Raw genomic sequence first — 20,276 nt, forward strand, 5'->3', positions numbered from 1 at the left:
GGAATTAGGGTTTCTGAAACCACCTTACCGCGGCGGGCAGCCTCTGTTGGGGCTTGGTTTCGATATATTTATGAATGTTAAAAATTTATTAGTGAAAAAAAGGAAAAAAGAAAATTGATAATAGTTTATTAGGTAAAAATTGTTTGTAGACATATATTTATATGATTATTTGATATGAAGACGGTAATTTCGATGAGATCGATTTGTAGGATATATTTGTATGTTATGCAGTTAGGTTGTTTTGGAAAATAAAATTCGTAGCTATTACTTGTTAGTTCTAGAAAACATCTATGTCAATTAATTTAGGTAACATTTATAATTTTTAGGGGTATGTATATAAGATAAATACGCATGATTCTTAGTACAAGTTATATGATTTATTTGTTAGTTAAATGAATGCAGATGCATTATGACAGATAGAACTCATGATTTTGTGTGGGAACATAGAGAACATCCAGAGCACCTGATCATGTTTTTCCAAAAATATATTATAGTTGTCATAATTATAGTTAATTACTAATTTCCTATGTTTCCTACAATTTTATAAAAAAATTTCAGATTTTTTAATAATTTTTTACCTTGGTTTATACCATCTGTGATTTTGACAACTTGACACGCGGTTTTGATCACGATGCCACGGTAACCAGCCATTCTAAATTCAAAAATTTAAAATTTGAATTTATATCGGCTTTGGCGGTTACCACGTCTCCGTTTGGTCGAGGGGCTGCCGCTGTTTGGGCAACCCTGGGAGGAATAATGCGAGCGCGCGTACATGCGCGTGCGTCGACGTCGCGTGGTGATACGCCGATGCGGACGCGGTGCATTAGGCAGATTACCACGATGAGTCCCGGGGCCCCTGGACCCCGGCACGCCGGCCGTGCCCCTGTGTTGCGACGTCAAATCGACGGGTGGGCTCGATCGAGTCCAATTCTGCTCACCTAAGTTGGAATCCAGTTTGTTCTCGGCTTATTCCTTATTCCCGTTTGATGTTGCCCGTGTCGCCAATGTGGCTGTCACTACCGGCCGCTCTACACTATAATAGTGTACTGTGCAAGTGTAGCCTGAGCTCTCTAAGTTTGCAGATGTGGACATGGGCACAACACGGCTGTGTGATTGGCTGGTTGGGTTTTGGCGGCTAGTTTGGGCTTGCGACTAAATTATATTTCAGGTTTAGAGAAGAAAACCGACGGAACTTGCATGATTCGTCCTCTGCTTTGGAGTCATGTCCAGGGCAGAATGGGGGTTGACACTTTACGGTAGTGATTGGCCTTATCACGTTCTGTGATGTTGAGGAAAGGTGGTACAGCTAGCCGACATGCGCAGCTGCGATCTACAGGGGAACATGCATGCACTCCAAGCCTTTTGCTCGTGTCCTTGGCTTCTAAGCAGCAGTGGTGCATATCATATTCCCCATTTGAGAATTCGATGATAAGATTGGGTTGGATAGATGCTGCCAAGTGCCAATGCGGTACTGGCGCCCGTAAATGTGCCAGCTTAATTTGTTGTGTACTAGGAAGCCGTCGATCGATGACAAATACGGTGCACAGTTTGTCAGGTGCAGTGCCCCCCCGGGCAAGACGATCGGTGGATATATGGCAGGATAAGGGAAAACGGTGCTGTCCTTTTCACGGACGCGTGTTGTTGGGCGTGGCCCATCGACGCGCTCGACGGAGCTGTTTATAGTGCATCGACAAGTGCGGTGATCGGAATCGCCGCATATCATTGCTCTCGACCAAGCCATACGGCGCAATAAGCTACAGTAGTTAACCGAACCGACGGACCTGCCGACCGCCGGTCGATCCGCCAGCTCCTCTGCTGGACCCTGTGTGCACCGCGGGTTTTGTTGATGGCTTGATGCCGACGATGATTGAGCTAAGATAGCTTGCTGCTCTTGACAAACGACCCGAGAATCACGATCGGTTATAATATAGACTCCATTCACTATTACGTGCCACTGCCCACTGGCCGAACGATCGATGGACGACGACGAAAACGGCAGTGCGATGGACGCCTTACGGCGGGCCGTGCGTGTCGACTAGCGTGACGGGACGAGGTACAGCATCAGGAGTGGATTATGGTATAGCGAACGCGGCACGAGGAGGGGGGGGGGGGGGCATAGTACAGGGGACAGAACAGAAGGCGACACAGCGGCGCACGGGGACGGTGACGCGGAGGCCAGGCACGGGACGGGATGGGGGCGCCGGCGCACTTGCCCACACGGGCGGAGGTGCCCACTGTCGCGCGTCTCGGCCACCGGCGCGGCGCGTGCGCGGGCGGTTTCGGGATAGTGGTATGCAGTATGCTTGCCCACTTTTACTTGCCCAGGGCCCCCGTGAGCACGCGATGTGGGTGGGCGCTCGTGCGGTCCACCGGTCGCGCGGATCGGCTCGGTGACGCGGGGCACTTGCGGGAGCCAGCTGCGCGCGCGGGGGCAGCGCGTGATGCGTGGAGCCGGTTAAACAGGGACGACGCGCCCGGCCGTTTGGGAGCAGCGGCCAGCGGGAGGGAGTGCGCATCGCATGGAATGTATCTGTATCAGTTCACCTGGTGCTGCGCAGCGCAGCGCATGGCTCGACGCGGAGCTGGGCGGTGGCGGCAGCAGCATGGGCACCTGCGGCTGTGGGCTCCTGCGACTCGATTGTCATGTAGCACAGCGCGGTCGGTCACGTGAGGCGGCGTAATCAATATTGTGGGCTGCCTCCTGTTGAATCGATCAAGTGCTAATAGAGTAGCAGGTCAATGTGAAGACTCATAGCTGAAAGGCGACAAGGATGAGGATATCATTTGAGCCAAGTTTGTCCATACTTGATGTCGTAATAAATATATCATACAGTTATACAGTTATCAGTACCTCTAAAACTGTATGCCCTACCAAATATACCATGCATTAGTACAGTGTCGCTGATAAGAACAGCTCAGTATGCGAAGTCAAATACGTACTACATGGAGTATATTTCTCGACGAGAGACCACTAATATCTTCCCTATTGACGCGCATAGGACGAAGACATTGCATCATTGGAATCCCCAGCGTGAAGCTCCTCCCCTGTTAGGATGTTTTCTGGTTTAACCGTTCATATCTCAAAGATGCGCCCAGTTAGATTAACGGGTCAATGACGATTTTGAAAGAGACAACAAAAGGTAATGGAGTCCAGCATTTTAGCTTGGGCTAAAGCTCATTTCTAGCCGGTAGACAATCTAGTCGTCCTCTATGGGCCTATTGGGAAAAGCCCATAACCAAATCCTCCTGATTGGGTCTGAAATCAACTAGGCCATGCTGGCCCAGAATCTCACACGCTTCAGGCCTCCTCTAGTCCCTGGTATTTTCACTGGTGTGCACCCTTTTTCTTTTTTTTTTAATCTTTCATTTGGAGTAGAAATCTAAAGAAATTGAAACATGCCAACCATACTCCAAAATTCAAATGGAACCAACAAAAACAAAATGAAGTGCACTCCATAACAAAGAAAACCCAGAGCACGAAGAGAAATACAATGTATACTCCAACGTGCATGCCTCATACCTTGCACGTACGTGCATTCCACCAACCAACCTGAAGCTAGCGGACACGCCGAGTCGCCGACACACCGTCTCAAAAACCCGAGACTTGTCACCTCATCATCTCGGCTTCTCCCCTTCAAAAACACCACAGATTTCATACAACATCGGCTTCGCTGCTCCTCCCTGTCAACGTGTCAAGCTAGCCGGGGGGCGGCAACAGCAGACATGCTACGCTACAGCACGACGCCGCAGGCCTCACCGCCGATGTCGCCGCTGCGCCCGCCGCCGACGCCCCGCACTCCAGGCGGCGGCGGCGCGACCCCCGAGCTGCCCCCGCCGCCCTCGCCGCGCACGCCACGCCCCGCGATCACGCTCACTGCGCCCCCGTCCAAGAAGAAGCGCCGCGGCGCCGCGCGCTCCCTGCGCGCCATCCGCGCCGTGCGCGCGCTGTTCCGGTCGCTCCCGATCCTGGCCCCGGCGTGCCGCTTCCACGGCGTCATCCGGGCGCCCGGCGGCGCGTCGCGGGCGCACGACGGCCACATCAGCGGCGCGTCGCGCACGACGGGGACCCTGTTCGGGTACCGCAAGGCGAGGGTGACCCTTGCGGTGCAGGAGACCCCCGGGAGCGTCCCCATCCTGCTGTTGGAGCTCGCCATGCAGACCGGCAGGTTCATGCAGGAGATGGGCGCCGAGCACCTCCGCGTGGCGCTCGAGTGCGAGAAGAAACCGCCGGGCGCCGGCGCCGGCATCGGCCGCACGCGGCTGCTGGACGAGCCGCTGTGGACGGCGTATGTCAACGGGCGAAAGATCGGGTACGCCATGCGCCGGGAGCCCACGGAGGGCGATCTCACCGTCATGCAGCTGCTGCGCACCGTGTCGGTCGGTGCCGGCGTTCTGCCGACCGACGTCATGGGAGGCGACGCCGCCGAGGTGCAGGACGCCGGTGATCTCGCGTACATGCGCGCGCGTTTCGACCGCGTCGTGGGGTCCCGCGACTCCGAGTCGCTCTACATGCTTAACCCTGACGGCAACAACGGGCCGGAGCTCAGCATCTTCTTCATTAGAATATGAGAAATCTGTTAGTTCTCTCCCTTCTGGTTTTAGAGTCGGTGTGATTTTGCAGATGACAAAATAGCGTAGCTCACACAACGCTGCAGTTCTTGACTTGGCGGGTCAAAACTAGATGCGGCACTCCCATCTGCAGACCGATTTCTGCTTCCTTTCTTTAATTTGTGTCTACATCGATCATGGTTTAAAGTTGTCTCTTTTTTTTCCCTGTTAGAACAAATGAAATCATGTTAGGACTTGTAATTTTGTTCCATATTTATAGAATCTGCACTCCTGAAACTGAGGCAATCAGCTAGCACAAAAATACACCAGAGAATCTTCATTTCCAAAATGGGCACTCAATTAATCTGATTTTTCCCTATTAATTTGTGCCTACATCGATCATTGTTAAAAGTCTTTTTTTGTTGGAACAAATGAAATCATGATAGGACTTACGTTTTTGTTACATTTACCTCATTCATAGTTTCTGTATTTGTGAAACTGAGCATGCACTAAGCTAGTAAAAAAAAAAAGAGATTTTTGCTTTTCATTCTGCCGTTATCAAAGGTGGATTTCGTCTGTTATGACATTTCGAATTTGGGTTTCGCTAAAATGCTATTATCAAATAACACCTCTTATCTTTTTTTTTACCATTTTCTCTATTTCCTGCAACTTTGCATTGAATTTCTGTTTTTTAAAATTTTTTTTGATGATTATGTCACAGGGGCAAAATTATCCCAGGTCGAATGAGAAAAAGAAAAATCCAATCCAAAATTGTAGCATTAGAGAAATGGCAAAAAATAAAAAAAAGAGAAGGGTCATTGGATAATAATGTTTTAGCGAAACCCAAATTTGGAACCCACATTTGATAGTAACAAAATAGCAAAAATCTAAAAAAAATACATTCAGACCGTTTGCATCCTTGAAGTACTTCTGAAACTTAGCAGTTAATTAATCACATAGTCTAGGCTGCGTTTGTCCGACCTAATTTTTTCTTTAGTTTTTACGTGCACGATTCTCGAACGTTTATGATGTTCTGTATAGAAGTTCTAACATCTATATTCTAAAATAAATGTTTAACTTCGTAGTAGTTAATTTTATCATTTATACCATTAAATATCTATAATAGAAATAAAATAATCTTCCGTCTTTACCTTCGAAAATAACGTAGCCCTATTGCAAAAGATTTGAATAAGCCAGTAAAAAATACAGTCGGAGAATATGCATTTCTGAAATTTAGTCAATTAATTATCTAGCAAAGGATTTGAATAAGGTAGTTAAAAAATGACATTCAGAGAATTTGCTCTGAAGGTTAGATGTCAACTTAAAGATTTGTAACAGCAGAAATTGAGAAAAAAAATTTGAATAAGCCAGTAAAAAAACAGTCGGATAATCTGCATTTCTGAAATTTAGTCAATTAATTATCTAGCAAAGGATTTGACTAAGGTAGTTAAAAAATGACATTCAGAGAATTTGCTCTGAAAGTTAGATGTCAACTTAAAGATTTGTAACAGCAGAAATTGAGAAAAATTTGGGTAAGATCCGCCGAAGCGGGTAGCCTTAACCGTAATGTGCTGGAGGAAAGCCCGAAGGCTGTTCCCGTCCCTGTCAGGGGAGATGCCAACCGTCTCTCCTTTCTACGAACACGGCTTGACGCAGCCCACTGAGCGTTATAAAGAAGCAGACTTCTCGTCAAATTGGCGAGGTGGGACTAAAGATTAGAAAAGCCACCTCATGTCCCAAGCGAGTGCAGCGCAGTACAATGACTACCATTAACCTGGGCGAAAAGTGCGCAACTTGTTGTTCTCTTATTAGTCGCAGTGACACACAACTAAAAAAGTTGGTTGGTTGAAACATGGTGATGTTGATATCTCACTATATACTATAGTAGATTACTAGTTGGAAACCCTGTACTCGCTAATAGCTTTCGCTATTCATCATCAGTTCGTAGTACAAATTAAAAGCTGAAGAAAAAATAGCAGCAACGAACTAATTTCTCCCTCCTTTTCTCCTCTAGATACTAAGCTAGAGAGAACGTCGTCAAGTCCTGATTAGCTTTGTTGATACTGGATTTTCTCAAACACAATAATTTTACCCCAGCTGAATTAGGCAAATCCTTTGTCGGCAGCCCCCTCCTTACACAGGCCTCATCCATATACTCGGCCTGCTTACTCACTTCCAGCCCAGTTTCACCCGCTTTCATCCCACGCGATCGCATGGCCCAAACCAAAGATTTTTTTTGATTTTATTTATTAAATAATTTACAAATTTAATTTTGCATTTAAAAATTCACGGAACTAACCTCTTCCCGACCTCTAGGAGGGTAGAATGCTAACGTGGCAAACGGACCTCCGGCCGGGAGGGACGACCGACAAAGGCGGACCAGCTCATTTTGTATTTAGCCAATTTCCGCCCTCTATAAGGTGCTCTTACTAAGTGCTCGACTATAAAACTTGCTCTTACTAAGTACTCGACTCACCGACCATGCTGGAAGGTCTGTTTGGTTAATTGCCTGCCAAAAACTAGTCCAACTAATTCATCAAGGGCAGATACAGGATTTGAAGGTTGGAGGACTGATTATCTTCTTCTTCCTTCCCTCTTCTTCCCCTTCTCTCTTCTATTTTCTAAGGGGGATCCAGCGTGTAGGGGGCTGGAGCCCCTGCAACCCCCATGCTGGATCCGCCCCTGCTAGTCATGCTATATTTTAGTATCAACTTTGTATCTGGATGATTATCTTCAGTATGATATGCCTAGTTTTGGACTCGTTCGCAACTGCAAATTGCAGATGGGCTAATTACTGCACACACAACAATAAAACTATTAGCGTATGGTTAATTAAGTATTAGTTATTGCAAACTTAAAAAATAGATAATCAATTTTTTAAATAATTTTCATATTCTTTTAAAAAATAGTTCGGGAAGCGTGTACGTAGAAAACAACGGAAAAATTAGCCTCAATCGGCACTTGCGAACACGTCCTTTGCCAGTATTTAGACCCACACAATATATATAAAATTTTATGCTAAATCTTGTCACAAGCATGTGGTAAAAGAAATTTACGTAGCATGCCACAGTACACAAGTATGATGCGATAAATTTAGTCAACAACCAAACAATCCCGCAAATGTACGTCCTCCTAGGCTCGCTCCTGCACAACATGGGAATATATTACAGAGAAGAATTCATCCACCACCTGTGAGGAGCACGGCGAGTGCGTTGGATTCACCATGGCGACCATGCGAGAAATTCGCCGTGAGAGAATGAGAGATATCTTGACCGTGGCCCGTGTGGCGGAGGAATGGGAGTCACCGAGAATTGTTAAGCCGAAGACAAACTGACAAGGCGTGCGCACCCCTGGAATATGGATCCGTCACGGTAGCCCAATCGTGAAACATATTGCTATCAGTTGGAGATGTGTGTACAATTTCGTTGTATGTGTGTTGATTATGGACAGAATTATTATTCTACATGATACATTACGGTTCATTTAAGACAATGCAGTTGTTAAAGTTCAAACAACAACAAATTAAATCATGATGTTTCATACTCAAGTGATACAACTAGATTTGTGCGCTGATCCAAAAGGACAACTAGAGAGAAGCGTAGAGATGAATTTTTTTATAGGTGCATTGTCGTTTGTACTTCGTCTTGTCATAAATACACGAGGTGAAATCAAACTTTTGAGTTGCTACCACGAGTGTTTCTTGAATTAATTTATAAACATAAATATAGGACTTGGCCACTCTGATATGGGTTTTTCCAGGCTGTTTGGTACAGGTCTATGACTTATATACCACACGCTGACGGTAAACATTGCGACGACAGTTTGGCTCAAAAACATAATTACCACGTACACCAAAAAATATTATTTTTACTTTTAATTTGATAGGTCAACATGTACTTACTGTTATTGTACCCCAGCAGTAAACTCAATTGATGTGGTAACCATGTGTAAGAAAACCCTACTATAAACAGGAAAACTAGAAAGCTTATTACTATGTAGTATATTTATATTTGGGGCAATTGCATAACTGATCCTACTTTAGAGTCTTGCACATTTAGCTCTGTTTTTTTCACTTTGCATATTTAGTCCCTTTTTCAAAAATGAAGCTCACGTTTGACCCTACTCCGTTAAGTTAGGTTAACGCGGTTAAGTGAAGAAAAAATGGATGTTTTTACCCTTGCACATTTGACCCTATTTTATTAGTATTATTTACATATTTGGCCATGTTTTTACATATGTGTCTATATATGTCTACTTCAATAAATATTTGTAATATTTAATTTGTATTTAACATATTTGAGTCAAGTTTGATAAATTTGACTAAAATTTAAAATACATTCGATTAAAATTTGAACAAATTTTTAAAATTTTGTGGTAAACAAAATTGACATAGTTTAGTTTGTCTTTTTTACAAAATTTTGACTCATATTGCCTAAAAATTTCAAAATTTTAAACAATGCAATTTTTTTAAAAATGGCTGGCTAGCTGTCGCTCGCGTATTATGAATAGCAACTTGTAAGCCGTAACATTATCTCCAACAAATTTTACATGGACCACCATTACTATCCATTTCTCCAAGAAAACCAAGATTTACTTAACAGAAAGAAAAGGGAAAGAAGAACATTAGCAACAAGGAATTATGAAATGAAATGAGCACTGATCGCCTGATCGAAGCGGCGGAGCACCTCGGGGGTTGTGCATGGAGAGCACGAAGCGCGAGAGCGCCTCGAGGAAGAGCGCCGCCTAGTAACCTCCAGCGACGGCGATGAGCTCCGAAAGAACACCTCGAGGGGCGAGCGCCAGTCTCCGGCGGAAACGGCCTGGGCGGGGTCCTGGCGGGCGACGGCGTCGAGGGCGGACCAGTGCGCCTGGAAGTGGGCCTCGACGTCAGCGGCAACGGAGGACAGCGGGTCGTCCCGCTGCTCTGTAAGATCATAAGCATGATTAATATTTTCTGATGAACAATTGGCTTGCCATTTGGTTTATAAATTGAATTTGGTTTGGAAACAATTAAGGTGTTGGTGCGAGTGTGTGTAACTAATGTGAGTCAGGTTGCGATATCTGTGCTCGGAAACGGTTGGTTTGTCTCTAGTTGTGCAGGTGACTTGAAGTCAATATCGGTCAATGGCGGTGGGATCGTGACTAGGCTCAGGGAGGAGCTGAGGTCCGGACGATCGAGGATGCCAGGTGACGATATTGAATACGAGTTGGCACATGGTGGAGCAACACCGTGTGGGATGGAATCGTAACGGGCTTCACATGTTGTATGTGTAAGCGCCGAAAAAATCGGGAAGTAAATCGGATCAAAACTGGATGAGAAAAGAAAAGGAATTTGCTACAGGTTTGGACACTGCAGCAGCGTCGTTACTGTAGCGCGTGGCACTGTAGCAACCGGATCGGATTACTGTAGCGGACCCGGATTACTGTAGCGCGGCGGGTACTGTAGCAGTCGGACTACTGTAGCACGCCTGATTTTGGCATGTTGGATTTAATTAGGAAAACTAAGAGATGAGCCATATTAGTATAAGGAATCCTACTACTATTTGGTGATAGACTTTTCGATATAAATAGAGACCGAGGGGTATGCCCCCGGTGTGCTTTTGTGAGACTTAGTTGTTGATTCTAGATCGACGATTTTGATAGGAGTGCTGTTGGTGCACTTTGTAAATACCAGTTGATGCAATAAAGTCAAGATCATTCAATCTACGTTTTCGACTTTCATCTACTGGTGATTTTTTGGATTCCGACGATCCGATCGACGTCATAGGAGTGGCGCGATTCGATGATCTGCTCGACGGCACATGAGCGGCACGATCAAGGTAGCAGCGACACAGGAGCGACGTGATTAAGGTAGCAAGTCTTCGTCAATTTCTTCGACAGAGGTAATCCTTTATTCCGCGAAAGATTTTTGGGTTTTGTTTTTCCCTACCATTCACCCCCCATTTGGTAGGTTTGTTTGATCTTGTTCGATCCTACAAGTGGTATCAGAGCCTCGTTTTCTATTTGATCTTCACCGATCTTTAGATTTGTTTGCCATGGCTGAAAAGTTTTCAAACAAACCTCACATATTTAATGGATCTGATTTTGACTATTGGAAGAAAAAGATGGAATCTTATATTACATCTCAGGGTTATGATATTTGGCTTAAAGTTAATCAACCTTATGAGATTCCTGAACGCATTGATACTCCGGCTCTAAAATTAGAATTTGAAAATAATTGCAAAGCGCGCAATATTATTCTGAATGGGATTTCTCGCTCCGATTTTGATCGTGTTTCGCATCTTGCAACTGCTAATAAGATTTGGAAAGCTTTAAATGATTTTCATACTGGAACTTCAAATATCAAAGAGTTGCGAAAGGATGTTTTCAAAAAGGAGTACATAAAATTTGAGATGAAACTTGGAGAATCCTTGGATGACTATTTGGCTCGTTTCAATAAAATCTTGAGTGATCTTAGATCTGTTGATGCTTCTTATGATGTTAACTATTCTCAATCTGAGATTGCTCGTCACTTTATGAATGGCCTTGATATGAAAGTTTGGGATGTTAAAGTTACTTCAATTCAAGAGTCTGTTGATATGAATGCTTTAACTTTGGATATTCTTTATACTAAATTGAAAACATATGAGATGAATATTCTTTCAAAAAGGACTGATTTGAAATCTACTGCTTTAATATCCTCATCTGGATCTTCTTCTGAGTCTATTTCTTTGGCAGCCTTTGCTGCTTTTACCGCCTTGTCCGATGATCAACTGGAAGAGATCAGTGAGGAGGACTTGGTTTTGGCCGCTAACAGAATTTCTCGAGCTGTGAGTAATATCAGGATCAGGAGAAGAGGAGGACCAATTCGATGCTTTGGATGTGGTCAACCGAATCACATCCGTTCTCAGTGCCCCAAGCTTGGAAGAGGTAAACAGGAAGAAGCTAAACCTCAAGATGCATCTAAAGATGCCAAGCAGAATAAGAAACAAATCAAGAATATGAAGATGAAGAAGTATTATCAAAAGGCGTTGGATGAAGCTTTTGCAGCTGTTCAAGAAAACAGTGACGTTGAGTTTGAAGATGATGAAGAAGAAGACAAGAGTATGAACATTGCTGGTGTTTGTCTCATGGCTAAAAGTTTTGAAGATTCTGACGATGACAACGAGGTAACTGGTCCTTCTAGTGTTGAATATTTTCAAGAAGTGATTGCTAGACTTGGTTACAAGATTTCTAAATTTGAGAAAAAAATTAGTCAACAAGAAGTTACTATTGATTCTCTTAATATTGAAAATAGTAAATTAAAATCTCTTGCTTCTAATGATGATGAATGCAAATCGTGTGATGTTTTATTTGCTGAAGTGAATACTGTAAGAGAAGTTAATCAGAATAATTGCAAAAAACTTGATGCTGTAACCAAGAAATCTAGAAAACTTGAATCCTGTCTTGCTCTTAGCTTTACAATGAATACTAGATTGGTTGATGAATTGTTCTTGGCTAAGAGAGCTTTAAACAAATGTCGAGTTGCTGTGTTTGCTAGTTCTATGTTTAACTTGATTAGCTCTAAAAGAATCAAGCAATCTAGTGCTAAACCTTGCTTGACATGTCCTGCTAATGAGATGAAACTTAAACATGCTTTGGAGTGTGTTAAACAAATGGAGGAAGTTGTTAAAAGAGATGAAGTGATTTCTTGCAAAAATTGTGCTAGTTTAACTCAAGAGGTTTCTTATTTAAAAAGTTCTTTGCAAAGATTTTCTGATGGAAAAAGGAACCTCAACATGATTCTTGATCAATCTAAAGTTAGCACACACAATCGTGGTTTAGGTTTTGATCCTCATGTTCACTTTTCTAGACATCCTCCTACTGTTTTAAGTATTGTTCAGAATGGTGAAATTTTGACTGAACCTGAACCTAAGACCACTGTATTTAAATCTGCTGGCATCATGTCTTCCTTGAGTGCTTCTTCATCAAAAGTTGTGAGTGCTAAACATGTTGTGAATGCTAAACCTGCTTTTAACACTAAATCTGTTGTAAATGCCAAACCTGTCTTTAGTACTACATCGGTTGTTAATGCTAAACCTGCTATATCAACTTGTGCTTCAACTCATCGTGATAAGTATACATGTTCCTTTTGTGGCAAAGATGGCCATATTGTTGGTTTCTGTTTTAGACTTGCTAGAAAGCAGAAAAAGGAACGGAAAATTGCTTTTGCAAAACAAAGATGGCAAAATTTGGCTTTTACCTCGAGACAGGCGGTTAGACTGCAGCAGTACCAGCAGTCAAACCGGTGTTATAACCCCCGTCAGAACGGTGGTAAAGCTTTGGTCAGACCGCAGGTTCCTAAGCAGTTAAACCAGCCTTGGGAGCATTTTTCTAAAAGGAAACATATTGAATTTTCTACTGGTTATGTTCCTGTTAGATCTGGTCGTGTGTCTCAGTACTGGATTCCTAAATGTTTATTATCTAACCCCAGTACTGAGACTTCGGCATCTGCTTATGCATAGGCATTTTTGGCGAGGAAGGAGAACGTGTGGATTGTGGACTCCGGTTGTTCGCGACATATGACCGGTGATAAAAGTTGGTTCTCCTCTCTCATGAGGGCATCAAGGAAGGATTCAATCATCTTCGGTGATGCTTCTACTAGTACGATCACTGCAACTGGATCTGTCAAGGTAAGTGACAAATTTACATTGAATGATGTCGCTTTGGTTGAAAATCTAAAGTACAATTTGCTCTCCGTTTCTCAAATTTTGGATGAGAATTTTGATGTTCTGTTTAAGAAAAGTGGAAGTAAAATTTTTGATTTTTCTGGAGATGTTGTGCTTAATATTTCTCGATATGGAAGAGTTTTTAAAGCTGATTTTGAAAGTAGTATTTCTTCTGAAGTTATATGTCTTGTTGCAAAGTTTTCTAAAGATGTGATGTTCTGGCATCGCAGACTTGGACATATTGGCTTTGATCATCTAACTAGGATTAGTGGTTCAGATCTTATTCGTGGTTTGCCTAAACTTAAAAAAGATGTTGATTTGGTTTGCTCGCCATGTCGTCATGCTAAAATGGTTGTATGCTCGCATACTCCTACATTTTCTGTGATGACGGATGCACCAGGACAGCTCTTACACATGGACACTGTCGGTCCGGCTAGAGTGCAATCTGTTGGAGGAAAGTGGTATGTGTTGGTTATAGTTGACGATTTCTCTCGTTATTCTTGGGTTTTCTTTATGGTTACCAAAGATGAGGCTTTTGAACACTTTAAAAGTTTGTATCTTCGGTTGGCCATTCAACTTCCTGGATCTTTAAGAACCATCCGAAGCGATAATGGTGGAGAGTTTAAAAACGCTTCTTTTGAGAGGTTTTGCAATGAAAAAGGTCTTGAACATCAATTTTCGTCTCCCCGGGTTCCTCAACAAAATGGTGTGGTTGAAAGAAAAAATCGTTCTTTGGTTGAGATGGCTAGGACTATGCTTGATGAGTACAGTACACCTAGGAAATTTTGGGCTGAAGCGGTTAATACTGCATGCTATATTTCCAATCGTGTTTTCTTGAGATCAAAACTTAGAAAGACTTCTTATGAGCTTCGTTTTGGACATACACCTAAGATTTCTCATTTACGTGTTTTTGGGTGTAAGTGCTTTGTGTTAAAGTCTGGGTTTTTAGATAAATTTGAATCACGCTCTCGTGATGGACTTATGTTAGGATATGCTGCCCATTCTCGAGGTTACCGTGTACTTGTTTTAGAAACTAACAAAATTGTTGAGACTTGTGAAGTCACTTTTGATGAGGCTAGTCCAGGTACTAGACCCGAAATTTCAGGTACAATATCACAGGTTCAGGGGGAGGATATATTTGTGGAGGAAAGTGATGACGAGGACGACGACGAATTGTCAGCTGGTCAGACCGGTGGCACAATGTCAGTCAGACCGCAGGCAGAAGAGCGGTCAAACAGGCCCGGAGGATCTTCCACATGTGCTTCAGGTGCGGATGGTGGTGGACCTCCAGAAACCTCTAGTTCGTTAGAACAGGGTACAGAACATGAAAATTCATCTGAAGCCACTGCTCCACTTCATATTCAACGACGACATCCTCCGGAACAAATAATAGGTAACTTGGATGAACGTACTACAAGGTCGAAGGTAATCACTCGTGATTTTCATGTGAACTCTGCTTTTGTTGCTAATTTTGAGCCCAAAGATGTTACTCATGCCTTAACTGATGAATCGTGGATTAATGCCATGCATGAAGAACTTGAGAATTTTGAAAGAAATAAAGTTTGGTACTTAGTTGAACCTCCTGTTGGTCATAATATTATTGGAACTAAATGGGTTTTCAAAAATAAACAAAATCAGGATGGTTTAATTGTTAGAAACAAGGCTAGACTTGTGGCTCAGGGTTTTACTCAAATGGAAGGGTTGGATTATGATGAAACTTTTGCTCCTGTTGCTAGAATTGAAGCAATTAGACTTTTGTTGGCTTTTGCTGCTTCAAAAGGTTTTAAATTATTTCAAATGGATGTTAAAAGTGCTTTTCTAAATGGCTATATACAGGAGAAAGTTTATGTGAAACAACCACCTGGTTTTGAAAATCCTGATTTTCCCAACCATGTTTTTCGTTTGTCTAAAGCCTTGTATGGCTTGAAACAAGCACCTAGAGCATGGTATGATAGGCTTAAAAACTTTTTAGTTGCTAAAGGTTTTATAATGGGAAAAATTGATAAAACTCTCTTTGTTCTTAAGCATGGTGATGATCAACTGTTCGTTCAGATTTATGTGGATGATATCATCTTTGGTTGTTTATCTCACCCTTTGGTTGTGGAGTTTGCTGAAACGATGCACAGGGAATTTGAAATGAGTATGATGGGCGAGTTGACTTATTTTTTGGGATTGCAAATTAAACAAACACCTCAAGGTACGTTTGTGCATCAAACAAAATACACCAAGGATCTTTTACGACGTTTCAAGATGGACAATTGCAAGCCGATGACTACACCTATAGGATCTGCTACTGTGTTGGATCCTGATGAAGATGGTGAAGCGGTTGATCAAAAGGAATACAGAAGTATGATAGGATCATTGCTTTATCTCACTGCTTCAAGACCGGATATACAATTTGCTGTGTGTTTGTGCGCTCGATTTCAAGCTTCTCCGAGAGCTTCACATCACCAAGCGGTTAAACGCATCATGAGGTACTTACAACACACTCTTGAATTTGGAATTTGGTATTCTACTTCATCTTCTATATGCTTGAGTGGTTATTCGGATGCGGATTTTGGAGGCTGTAGAATTGATAGGAAGAGTACCAGTGGTACATGCCATTTTCTTGGTACTTCATTGATTGCATGGTCTTCTCGAAAACAATCTAATGTTGCTCAATCAACTGCTGAATCTGAATATGTTGCTGCTGCTAGTTGTTGCTCCCAAATTTTGTGGCTTATTTCAACCTTGAGAGATTATGGTCTTACTTTTGAGAAAGTTCCTCTCTTTTGTGATAATACTAGTGCTATTAATATTGCTAAGAATCCTGTTCAACACTCACGCACTAAGCACATTGATATTCGTTTTCACTTTTTGAGGGATCATGTTGAAAAGGGAGATGTGGAATTAAAATTTGTTGATACTACATTGCAATTGGCTGATATTTTCACGAAACCTTTGGATTCTTCTCGATTTGCTTTTCTTCGGGGAGAATTGGGAGTTATTCATCCTTTTGGCATCAATTAAGGGGGAGTTTTTGGCTCCGTGTTGCATTTTCCTCTTTTGATTTTGCATACATGTTTTAATTAATGCATGGTGTGTTTTAAGAAAAAGAAAAACAAAGGAAGAGCTTTGTTTCGTGCCTTTAGTATATTGTAGTACTTGTTTGCAATACTTGTTAGAGAATATGATTAGTAATCTAGCTTGTCTGCATTTTTGGTTTATACATGAGCTTTTGATATTGCTTTTAAGGGAGATGATGCATGACACTTAAATTCTATACTTGAATTAAGTAAATATGCAATATTGATGCGAGCATATGGGTTGTTTTTAAATGCTTATATATATGCTTTATTGATTTGTTATTCCTCAATAGCTTTTTAAATTGCTCAAGAGAATAAAAAATATCTATGAGAGAAAAAAATGAATACCGAATCCTTGGACAGTCTTGACGACAAGGACGTATTCGATGTGAGCAAAAATAATGGGTGCCGAATCCTTGGACAGTCTTGACGACAAGGACGTACCCGGAATAATTGAGAAAAAAAAATTGAGCAAAAAGGCTCAAGTAAAAAGGTTAAAAATTCTCTTGGTAATTTTGTGCTAGAGCTAATTTGAGAAAGAGTGATAAATACAATGGGTATATATGTACAGTATTTATTTTTCAATCTATGTGCTTGTACCGATGTTGCATTATAACTCTTTGAAATCATGAATTCTTAATGTTGACTTGATCTTAATTGCCATATCTCAAGTTCGTGGTTTTACTTTAGTGCATGCTTGTTAGTTAGCTAGTCACTTTTTCTACCTTGTTATTGCAATACAAGTTCTTGAGTTACTATTGGTACATTGCAAAGCTCTCCGAGAAAAAATGAAAATAAAAAACCCTCGTTGATGAATTCATTGTCAAAAGGGGGAGAACAAGGTAACAAAAAAAAATTTGTGCATAATTGTCATACTCAAAGGATTTTCTTTCTTTTCAAAAGTGAGAGATTTTTGCATTGCATGCTTTTTGGAGTTTCTACACAAAAACAACAAAACAAATTTTGAAGTGTTTGCCAATGTGTTCATCAAGGGGGAGATTGTAAGATCATAAGCATGATTAATATTTTCTGATGAACAATTGGCTTGCCATTTGGTTTATAAATTGAATTTGGTTTGGAAACAATTAAGGTGTTGGTGCGAGTGTGTGTAACTAATGTGAGTCAGGTTGCGATATCTGTGCTCGGAAACGGTTGGTTTGTCTCTAGTTGTGCAGGTGACTTGAAGTCAATATCAGTCAATGGCGGTGGGATCGTGACTAGGCTCAGGGAGGAGCTGAGGTCCGGACGATCGAGGATGCCAGGTGACGATATTGAATACGAGTTGGCACATGGTGGAGCAACACCGTGTGGGATGGAATCGTAACGGGCTTCACATGTTGTATGTGTAAGCGCCGAAAAAATCGGGAAGTAAATCGGATCAAAACTGGATGAGAAAAGAAAAGGAATTTGCTACAGGTTCGGACACTGCAGCAGCGTCGTTACTGTAGCGCGCGGCACTGTAGCAACCGGATCGGATTACTGTAGCGGACCCGGATTACTGTAGCGCGGCGGGTACTGTAGCAGTCGGACTACTGTAGCACGCCTGATTTTGGCATGTTGGATTTAATTAGGAAAACTAAGAGATGAGCCATATTAGTATAAGGAATCCTACTACTATTTGGTGATAGACTTTTCGATATAAATAAAGACCGAGGGGTATGCCCCCGGTGTGCTTTTGTGAGACTTAGTTGTTGATTCTAGATCGACGATTTTGATAGGAGTGCTGTTGGTGCACTTTGTAAATACCAGTTGATGCAATAAAGTCAAGATCATTCAATCTACGTTTTCGACTTTCATCTACTGGTGATTTTTTGGATTCCGACGATCCGATCGACGTCATAGGAGTGGCGCGATTCGATGATCTGCTCGACGGCACATGAGCGGCACGATCAAGGTAGCAGCGACACAGGAGCGACGTGATTAAGGTAGCAAGTCTTCGTCAATTTCTTCGACAGAGGTAATCCTTTATTCCGCGAAAGATTTTTGGGTTTTGTTTTTCCCTACCATTCACCCCCCTCTGGTAGGTTTGTTTGATCTTGTTCGATCCTACATGCTCCGCCGTGTCGCGCCGCGCGCCCTAGCCTGCTTGCCGCCGCCCCGTTCCCTCGCGCTGGCCGCCACGCCGCCGCGCGCCCTGGCTGCTGCTGTGCGCCTTGGCTGCCGCTCGCTGGCCTGCTGTGCGCCTTGGCCACCTCGCGCCCTTGCCGCCGCGCGCTTGCTCGCTCGCCGCCGGAGCGCCGCCGCCGTTCAACTGCGTGCATTCTAACAGGGGGAGAGGGTAGATAGAGTTAGAAAGTAGAGGGGGTATTGCTGTCATTTCGCCTGTTTTTTCTTTTTTTTTCTATTTTTTTCTATTTACACTACTCACGGTATTAAGAGTAGAGCTAAATGGGAGCTTCGATTTTAAAAAGCGGGGCTAAATCTGCAAAGTGAAAAAAAGAGACTAAATCTGTAATTAAACTCAAAAGTAGGGCTAGTTATGCAATTGTCCCTTCACATTTCAATGTATAACAATTTTGATTTTATTTGGTTAAAATTTTGAAAATACGACAATTACTTTTAGCTTGAACACACACATATCAAATTTGTCGAATTTTCTTTTGCAAATATTTCTACAATAATACAATCATGTTAGATTTTATTATTATATTTTAATAATAAATTGGGGTTAAAGTTACAAGAAATCAAATAAACTCAGCACTATCATATATTTAAATGCGGAGATACGCTGATGCCATATATTTGTTAGGTGAAACAGTGAGTCACTGAATTCTGACGCCGAATCATTTCGCCCGGCACAGATCAGCCACTTTTATTACCCCCATCGACATGGTTAGCTATAAAATTTAAGGAGAGTATTTACGTGAGTTATAAAATCATAGTCAGCTATAAAGCAACACGTACTTTTAACACAATATGTATGATATGTGAGATATGTTACTATATATTTTATAGCTAGCTATTGTATAAATTAACTATTAAATTAAAAAATGAATTAGAGTGCTATACTATTGAACCATCTCTATTGGTTTCTTTCGATTCGCAGATAACGTACCATGCATGAGCTACAGTGCTAGACCTACCTATCTCACGTCGCAGCTGCGTGCCTATATAATATTATAGCTTTTTTTTTCTGTTTTCCTAGAAATACCCTAAGATGCTAAAATTTCAGTGTAAAGTTCTGATGATATATATAGTATCTCAACGTATTTAAATTTTTACGCCTCAAGATAAATTTTTTAAAATGCTAAAAAGCTCGTAATACTAACCCTGTGGGTGCAGTTCTTTTTCGCCGGGACCCCGGGGGGGGGGTGGGGATGGGATGCATCCGGAGCTGGAGAGATACAGGAACTTTGGCACGCTCGCCGGGCGGCGGCATCAACGGGAACGGCAGATTCTTCTGAGGTACGCCGCCGCGAAACGGCCCTAGTTTCGGCGCCTCCAGCGACGGGCTGCGAGCGCATGACGCCGTGTTCGTGCTCCAAGGAACCGAGGTAGACGAAGCGAGCCTGTCAGTGATCGAGAGAGCCGGCTCGCGTCAATCGGCTTCGACACGCTACGTGCTGGATGCACCGACCGTGGTGGAAGAGATGCCAGGCTAGCTAGCCTATCTCGGAAGATCCACATTGTGGGTTCGTTGATCATCCGCGAGATGGTGAACCTCATGTAGCATTCAAGCTCGTATCATACCTCGTCAAAAAACTTGACGAGAAGAACGAGCTACATTTTACAGCTAGCTCCAAACAAAAAATTAATCGGTTTATTTATAAATAAAATAAAATGTGTTTTACTTATAAAATTTTTATATACACAATTGTATCGATTCAAAAGCACATATTACAAAACAAACTTAAAACATCATACATTAATATAATATGGAGTTAGTATCAGTTTACGCATCACTTTCATGTTCATTCCGTAAGTTGGATCAAATTAATATGTATTGGGGTGATTGTTTGGCTTATTAAGAGAAAAG

At 42.4% G+C, this 20,276-nt stretch overlaps 1 non-coding gene and 1 pseudogene across 2 annotated transcripts; one reads left to right on the forward strand and one right to left on the reverse strand.

Annotated features, from left to right (window-relative positions):
* The first annotated feature begins 3,112 nt into the window (after window positions 1–3,112).
* On the forward strand, window positions 3,113–4,697 carry LOC121055713 (annotated as a pseudogene). The gene is made up of 2 exons (XR_005812702.1): window positions 3,113–3,140; window positions 3,465–4,697. The product of XR_005812702.1 is annotated as a protein MIZU-KUSSEI 1-like (transcript).
* A 1,371-nt stretch (window positions 4,698–6,068) lies between these two features.
* On the reverse strand, window positions 6,069–6,192 carry LOC121053352. Its single transcript, XR_005811035.1, has one exon. It is a non-coding gene; the product is annotated as a U6atac minor spliceosomal RNA (small nuclear RNA).
* Window positions 6,193–20,276: the final 14,084 nt, after the last annotated feature.

This window comes from Oryza brachyantha, chromosome 1 (genome assembly GCF_000231095.2).
Source record: "Oryza brachyantha chromosome 1, ObraRS2, whole genome shotgun sequence".
Lineage (NCBI taxonomy): Eukaryota > Viridiplantae > Streptophyta > Magnoliopsida > Poales > Poaceae > Oryza > Oryza brachyantha.